This window comes from Pyrus communis, chromosome 7 (genome assembly GCF_041283825.1).
Source record: "Pyrus communis isolate YQ-2024b chromosome 7, ASM4128382v1, whole genome shotgun sequence".
NCBI classification, from domain to species: domain Eukaryota; kingdom Viridiplantae; phylum Streptophyta; class Magnoliopsida; order Rosales; family Rosaceae; genus Pyrus; species Pyrus communis.
In genome coordinates, this window is record NC_142571.1 from 5544941 (window position 1) to 5553896 (window position 8956).

Below are 8956 nucleotides of genomic sequence, written 5' to 3' on the forward strand. Positions count from 1 at the left end.
AATTTAGAAGGATTCTCGAGAACAAAGGAAGAGATGTCAAAAGGATTGGAGACTTTTCCAAACATCCAAAGTTTCAATCACAAGAAAAGAAGTATTTTGACAATAAGAAGGCAAAACTTTTCAATCTTAGAGACATCATCTTCGAGTGAGCTTGGACCGTGCTTCACTTGTGGTGGAGTTGATCATCGTGCTGATGTATGTGCCTATAGCTTTGAAAGACTAGTTTACAGTGGATATAAAGCTGACACACAACCTTCAAGTGATTGTGAGAGTAATCACTCTCAATAATCTGAACAATCATCTGATAATGATTGTTGCACTTGTTGCTTCGGTGGAAGAAGGCCAACTTAGTGTTGATGAACTTGTATCAAAGAATGACTCACTTTTTGATGAGACTTGTGTTGCTAAAGTGGATAATGTTGAGCTGTCCAGAAAAGTCTCTGAGCCACATAAAGAAAATGAGTCACTCCGACTTGTCAGAATGGAACTAGGTGAAAATGTTTTTTTCTCTTGGGGCTCAAGTTATGTTTCTAAATGAAAGGGGCCCTGCTTATGATGACAGAAAAGAAAATGATGAAATTGTTGCTGCCATTGAAGCTCAATTTCAGGACTTACAGAAATCTCAAGAAAACATGCTAAATCAAGTCCATGTATTAACGACCAACAATGTAATGTAACATGAGACTAACTTGACGCAGTTAATTGAATTGAATGAAGCTAACAACATGGTCACTCAACTGACTATTAGAGCTGAAAAGGTTGAAAAAAAAATGATGAGTGTTGGGAAGCCATATGTTGATAAAAATGGTATTGGTTCTATTTAAAGTACTTCAACCTTCGTGGTTACCAAGACAAAGTGTAAAGGAATAAAAGCTTTTGGCAACTGAAGTCAATCCTAGTCCAATGAGAAGATTATTTCCTATATGTCATCGTTGTGATGAAGTGGGTCATATTCAACCAAAGTGTTGGCTGCTTCAAAATGGAAAGAATGACACCTTGAAAGGTCAGTTTGATCGAATGGTCATTGAAGCTAACACAATTTCACAACTTGTTCAATCATCTAGTTCGAATCATGTGAAGTAAGCTCTAAATGGATCAAGAAAGTTTGTGTGATAAATGTTGTGTGATATTCAACGCAATTTTAGTTACCAAACTGAATGTGTGGCATTTTGACAGTGAATGTTCTTGTCATATAACCAGAGACAAAGATGTTTTCTTGTCTTCCCAAGGTCCAAAGACAAATGCTACATCCTTGATGCTTCTAAAATTGGTAAATCTTCAATGTTTGACCAAACAATTGATGAAACGAGTGTGTTGTTTCATAGACAACTTGGTGATGTGAACATCAAGGATTTACAAAGATTATCCAAGAAAAAGGTTGTTAGGGGGCTATGTTTGTGGATCATGGTTTTTGGGGAAACAAACTAAGGTGTCCATTAAGGAATTGTCTAACATTGGAACATCCATGCCTCTTCAAGTAATACATATGAATTTCGTTGGTCTAATTTTGCCTCCATCTTTCAATGGGAATAATTTATGTCTGCTAATTGTGGATGACTACTTTATGTTCACCTGGGTGTGCGTTTTGAGAGAGAAATCTAACACTTGACATCAAATTTCTCATTGAGTACAAAGTTTCGCTGAATGAATCTATGTTTGGTCCTTCTGCTCTAGTCAGAAGCAAGCTTGATCATGTGTGGTTTGTTTCTCAATCTGAGTTAAAGTACATCAAAGTTGCGTTAACTGTTAAGAAATGGATCTCATTTGTGCATGAAAAGCTAAATCATCTTGAAAGAAATGTTGGCTGGTCCTTTGCCAATCATTCATTCATATTACTGGCACTAAATGAATATACATCAACAAATTTGTTGGGGTTAGGAAATGTAATCAGAAATATGGCCAGACTTGTTATTCAAGATTACTCTCAACTTAAAGGTGTTGACACTGATGAAAGCTTCGCTTTTGTGCTCAACTTGAATATGTAAGTTTCTTTTGTGCCATTACATTCAAGTTGAAGTTCAAAATGTTCAAAATCTAATGGTCACCTCAATGAAGAAGTCAAAATTAATTTACCAAATGATGTTGAGGATTATGGTAATTCCAATGGTATAAGAGACTCCAAGTGCTCGATGTCTATGAGATTTATGATTTTAGGGATCCCGCAATCTCTTGTTTTTGTGTCAACATGTGTGCTATTGACATTTCGAAGAACCCTGTCCAACAATCAAGAACCAAACATATTGACATGCGACATCACTTCATTAGAGATCTACATAATTTTTACTTTAATCTTTGTGCCAACAGAAAAACAGTTAGTTGTCTTTAAATTAAATTGGTTGAATAACTAAGATTCCAAATTCTTCTAGTATGTCCAGCTTCTATGCATGTTTCTGCCTTGTCAGTTGACTCATCAGATAATTGTATTTCTCTCTTTGTATGCATCTCTTAACTGTCATACATTGTTAGAATTTTGTTGATTAACCTTGGATAATTTTTCCACTGTGATGTCAAATGCTCTTCTTCTTACTTTAGATAGCCTCTGAAAATCATTTTTCTTACCTCACAAAAGCTTGGGTTGATTTGAGGGTTAAATTCACTTTGGTCTTGATTAAGTTGTAGTGACTTTACTTACTCTATAATATGGACCATGTGTCATTTCTCTTCTTCTTCTTGTCCTCTCCCCAAATCAAAACAAAAATTCAAATGGAAGAGTGTTGTATGAGAGGAGTGTCTTAAAAAAGAAATCACATATCATCAAAAATGGGAAAAATCTCATCAATTTGGCCTTTCCATGCAATGTCATGAAATTGTGCTTTAAGATCCCCTCTGCAGGTCATGGATTTGAAATTCTAAAAATCAAATGGTGTCTCATAAATATTCACCTTCATTCAATTGACCTTGACATATCTCAAATTGGTGCCTCACTCAAAGTTCCACACCAAAGTTCACTTTCTTTCAAGACTTGTGTCTTACTTTTTGCGAGTCTTGTCCTTTATTCATATTATGAAGAAAGTATTGTTTCTTAAGCTTAATAGATTAATAAAAGTTTGGTTAGCCTTTGAATTAATCTTGGGCCAAGTGGCATGGAGCTATGATTTCAAGAAAGCTATCACCTCTTCCTATACATTGACACATCATTGTTGCATTATGAGCTTGTGTTAATCTATGCTTTACTGTCCATGTATGTCTTTGAAGATTTGTCATTTGAGATGCACTGCACGTTTATTTCTCAAGTTCTTGAATTGCTAATCATACCTTAGAAGTATAGATATTCAAACTACTTTGTGTTTCAATTCCATTGTGGATTGTCTCGTTAGCTATAATTTATTGGTGCTGAGAGTATGCATATCTTCCTTGATCTCAAATTTTCGTTGCGTGTTGTCCAAATTGTTTGGGTACATTGTTGTGTGCTCTTGCACAAAACCATTTTTAAATGGACATGTTTCCTTATCTGTCGAGTAACTAGTTCTTGTCAAAAGAGTGAAAAATTTAAGGGTTACTTAGGTCATTTGGGATTGTTAATTTGCAAGGAATGCTCTTATCTATTTTTGATATGGAATCATCTCAGTCATATCTTTGAGGCTTTCACCATATGACTATCTTGTCATCACTTATGCTGACACCACTAAGTTTGAGTATCTCCTAAGGGCACATATGTATTATTCTACCACTTTGTGTTGATATTATGCTTTATTCTCTATCTTCACATTTGGCTATAACGGGGGAGTCATGTTGCCTTATGAAAGGACTCATTGTGGGGGAGTATAGTATTTTGTTCAGAGCTCATATTGTAGGGGAGTAGGATTTTTTTTTGTGTACTGTGTGTACTAAATTCATTACCTAACTCCATTCTTTTGTGCTTCTCTCATGTCAAGTTGCAATTCTCTACTCCATATCCACCATTCTTTTGAGTTACCTATAGATGTAGTCTTTTTTGTAGAACCTTGTAGGTTGTATGCTTTAAATTCTGCACCTCCAATATTACTGTGACTACTGTCCATGAATTGAAAGAAGATGTCTTGGATTAGTGTGGGTTGGTTGACTATGTCTCTGACTCTGCTGCTTTTGGTAACGAGTTCCATTCTGGGGAGTTACGAAGCTTCATTCTTCCCTTGCATTTTATCTTGAAAGTTGTCGGAGTATTTCTTATGAAGGTGTTGGTTTTTAGAAAAGTACTATTTTTGGGGCAGTAGTTCTTCTTTTTGGACTTTGTGCTAAGTTGCATAACTTGTGCTATACTTGAGATTATTTGTATGATCTATGCTTACTTGTTGCCAATTAATTATTACTACACTTTACTTGGGCAAACTCATATGATCTATTACTATTTATTATCTGTTGTGCTTTTGCTATCCTTGCATTGTGTATTTGTTGAAAATTTGGATCTTGCGTGCGATATTCCGCATTGTCTTTATCTTACTATGACAAAATGGGGGAGAAAAATTTTAGTTGTGTTCTTACTTTGCAAGCTTTTTACCCATGATAAATTTCTCTTGTTCTTGTCAAGAGTTGTTGTTCTGCAGGATTCCTTCCTTGGCTCTTTTCTTGAGTGTGGGCAAGTGAAATTAGTTTTAGGCTTGGGGTATTTTGTCAAGGAAAGTCAAAGGGGAAGATTGTGAAGTCTAGACTTTTATGTTTGGCTTTCCTTGTCAATATTGCAATTGTACCACAAATGCTCCAATTAGTCTTTAGAATATTTCCTTAAAGGCTTTTGTTGCTAGGAATAAGTGTTCGAGGCTGAGGCACATCACCTCAAATATTTGTTCATGCATATGCATTTCATGTTTAACTTACGATGCATTTCGACTATTAACCTTGTCTCATCATAATTTCTCACTTCTGTTCAGCTAGTAGGGCACGTAATTTAAGACAACCCACATTAGCTGACTAACACATTTTCTACGGGATTGAGCTTTTCACCATTGATCTACTCAGATTGCTTGTATATTTGACAATTGTCTCTTTGTACCTTGTTTGCAGCAATAAAATGTTTTGTTTTAATAGGGTTAGAGGATTTCATTTACTCTTTGGAGAGAAAGTTTACAATTTTTAAATGATAAAAAAAAAACATTAGTCTACGTTTAAAATCAAGTTTTGACACATACTCACCAAGAAATGGTGTTTGGTGCATTTTACTTTTTTTATTGTCCTGATTTTTGTATGATATGTACAGAAAATCCAAAAGGGTTGTTTTATTCACACTCCACACATTGTTGAATACACTCCACATACTTAATACACCAAACATTTACTTTTTCAACATATCTTAGTATACCCTACATACGTTCCTATAATACCCTCAAAACCCCACACTCTCTACATACACCCCACACATCCTACACCCCACTTATCCACATCCTAGGTACAGCCTCAGTGTCCCATGGAGAAGCAGCGCCTTACGATTGATCCTATTTAAGTATACAAAAATTTGGTAAAATTGGATAACTAGCCAAAAATTGGTACCCGTCAATCAGAACCCTCACAGATTATCTTAGAATAACATTCATTTTGTGATCAGGTGTTTTATTTGAATGGGTGGTTCTTACTGCCTTAGCAAGTTTCTTCCTACTAGTCGTTGCAGTTTATCAGGTCCATTACTATGATACAAAGGAAAAAGAAAATCAAATTAAGATTAGAAGATTTTTACAAGATTATAAAGCTCACAAACCAAGCAGGTATTCCTACGCAGATATTAAGAGGATCACAAACCAATTCCAGGAGAAGTTAGACCAAGGAGCCTATGGAACTGTTTTTAAATGAAAGCTTTCTTCTGAATGCTTTGTTGCTGTAAAAGTTCTCAATAGTTCCAATGGAAATGGGGAAGATTTCGTAAATGAAGTTGGAACGATGGGACGTATTTAGACTTGGCATTCGTGTCGTTTTCATGTCATGCCCAATAGCTTAACGGGTCGTGCCGTGTAATACCCGTTACAGTTAACGGGTAGTGTGACCCAACCCGAAATCAACCCGTTAATATTTTCAGGTAGTATGACCCGACTTGTTACCCGTTAAGAAAAATATATTTTAAATTAATAAAAATGAAAATGAAAAACATAATTTGATCCAAAAAAATGTTAAACATAATACTAAATTTCGGAGTTGACCCCTTAATAAAAGTTGTAAAGCTTTTCATTACAAGTGATTATATTTTTCACACTTCTACAATAATTTTTATTAATTTTATTAATTTTTCACTCAAATAAATAACATTGTTCATGAGATTTGGAGGGTTTTAAAAATCTAAACGACCATGTAACCTTGCCAATGGAACTCAAAGCTTACATGTTATTCCTTTTACAAAATCCTCAATTTTCATAGATCATCATGACATAAGATTTTGTGGTATCCACTTCTGTAAATATTTTAAATTGACGATCAATTTAGTTCATTGTATTCATATAGGATCAAGGAGTGTAGCTGTAAAAAATCATCATCAAAATCAGAGTTAAAATAACTGTTAAATCGTGATTTTTCGTTTATAACCGTCGAAAAGTTTTGTCTTGTTACTTGATCTCTGAATGTTTGTTTTTTGCAATTTTTGGTGTATGCGATCTCGAAGCATATATAAACAAGTTTGACAGTTGGATCATTGAAATTAGTTTCATAGGATGCATATCCCATCAAAACGATACATTAACTAACACTTATAGTTTATTTATACTTTCATAAGTATAACATAAGATTTTGTGGTATCCACTGGTGTAAATATTTTAAATTGAAGATTAAATTCATTCATTGTATTCATATAAGGTCAAGGAGTGTAGCTGTAAAAAATCATCAAAATCGGAGTTAAAATAACCGTTAAATAGTGATTTTTCGTTTATAACCGTCGAAAAGTTTTGTCTCATTACTTGATCTCTAAATGTTTGTTTTTTGCAATTTGGCGTATGCGATTCCGAAGCATATATAAACTAGTTTGACGGTTGGATCGTTGAAATTAGTTTCGTAGGATGCGTATCCTATCAAAACGATAGATTCACTAACACTTAAGAGTTTATTTAAACTTTCATCAAGTATAACATAAGATTTTGTGGTATCCACTAGTGTAAATATTTTAAATTGAAGATCGAATTCATTCATTGTATTCATATAGGGTCAAGGAGTGTAGCTATAAAAAATCATCAAAATCAGAGTTAAAATAACCGTTAAATCGTGATTTTTCGTTTATGACCGTCAAAAAGTTTTGTCTCGTTACTTGATCTTTGAATGTTTGTTTTTTGCAAATTTTGGCGTATGCGATCTCGAAACATATATAAACTAGTTTGACGGTTGGATCATTGAAATTAGTTTCATAAGATGCCTATCCCATCAAAACGATACATTAACTAACACTTAAAGAGTTTCTTTGGTTTAAATATTAGGCGGGAAATGGATGAAACTCTTGAAATATTAGGCGGGAAATTAATTATTATAATTTTTTTTATGTGTTTGGTATTTTTAAACTACTTGATATTTTTATTTTTAATGTGCTTTATGATTTTTAACCTCAATCTTTGCCTATAATATACTATAAAAATAAATAAATAAATAAAACTTAAATTTTAAAATTTATATAGAATAATAATAGAATAATAATTAATAAACAATATATACATATTCATTATATCTATTGCATTTTATAGTATGTTTTTTTTAGTAGTTTAAAAAATTAAAATCATCAAAATAGCATTTTTCTTATCGTGTCGAAACAGGTTACCCGCGTGTCACTTTCGTGTAAACCTATTAAGGAACTGTTATTAACGAGTTATTATTGTGTGACCCAATAATGACCCGATTAATTATCGTGTTGATTCTAAACCCGTTATTTACGTGTCGCTTACGTGTCATGTTAACGGGTCGTGTAAGAAATTGCCAGGTCTAGACGTATCCACCATGTCAAAGTGGTTCGCTTGGTTGGTTTCTGTGCTGATGGATTTAACAGAGCTCTTGTTTATGAGTTCTTCGCCAATGGTTCACTGCATGATTTCATTTCATCGACAGACAATAACAATCGTTTTCTCGGTTGGGACAAGTTGCAAGATATTGCTCTAGCTGTAGCCAAGGGAGTTCAATATCTTCATCAGGGATGTGATCAACGAATCCTCCATTTCGACATCAAACCTCATAATGTATTGTTAGACGATAATTTCACTCCAAAAATTTTTGATTTCGGTATGGCCAAGTTGTGTTCTAAGGATCAAAGCATAGTCTCCATGACTACAGCTAGAGGGACAATGGGATACATTGCACCTGAAGTGTTCTCCAGGAACTTTGGAAATGTGTCCTATAAATCGGACGTCTACAGTTTTGGGATGCTGCTACTTGAGATGGTAGAGGGAAGGAAGAACATTGATTCAACCTCCGAAAACACAAATGAAATTTACTATCCAGAATGGATCTATAATCTTCTAGAAGTAGGAGACGACCTACAAATCCATCTCGGGGAGGAAGGAGATGGTAAAGCTCCAAAGAAACTTGCAATTGTAGGGCTCTAGTGCATCCAGTGGCACCCAGCGGGTCGTCCTTCCATGAACGAGGTTGTTCAGATGTTGGAAGGAGGAGAAAACTTAACCATGCCTCCCAATCCTTTTGCTTCTACAGGTCCTACACGAACAAATGCAACTACGCCTGCGAGAAATCTAAACATTCAGTTAGAAGCTATTGCTGAATTAGAGTAACATATCTACTTCGATATATAGATAGTTATGTGTGCACACACTTACGTATGTAACTAAGAACTATTGAGAAGTGTAACCATTGTACACCTAATTAAAGTACATTCAAGGTGTGTTGGATTGCTTAGTTTTTCACTTGAAACCAATGGCTGGCCAAAATGCATCACTTTTCTACAAAACTTCGATGCAAAAATCATTACTCAAGTTTTTACACAACAGTTCTTATCTAGCTTCCATAGACATTGTTGTCATGCTTGCTTAGTTATTGATGCGAAATATATTAAGCACACAAATTAAACCCT

The 8956-nt window shown here is 34.5% G+C and overlaps 1 pseudogene; it reads left to right on the forward strand.

Annotated features, from left to right (window-relative positions):
* The first annotated feature begins 307 nt into the window (after positions 1–307).
* LOC137734184 (rust resistance kinase Lr10 pseudogene) lies at positions 308–8670 on the forward strand (annotated as a pseudogene).
* Positions 8671–8956: the final 286 nt, after the last annotated feature.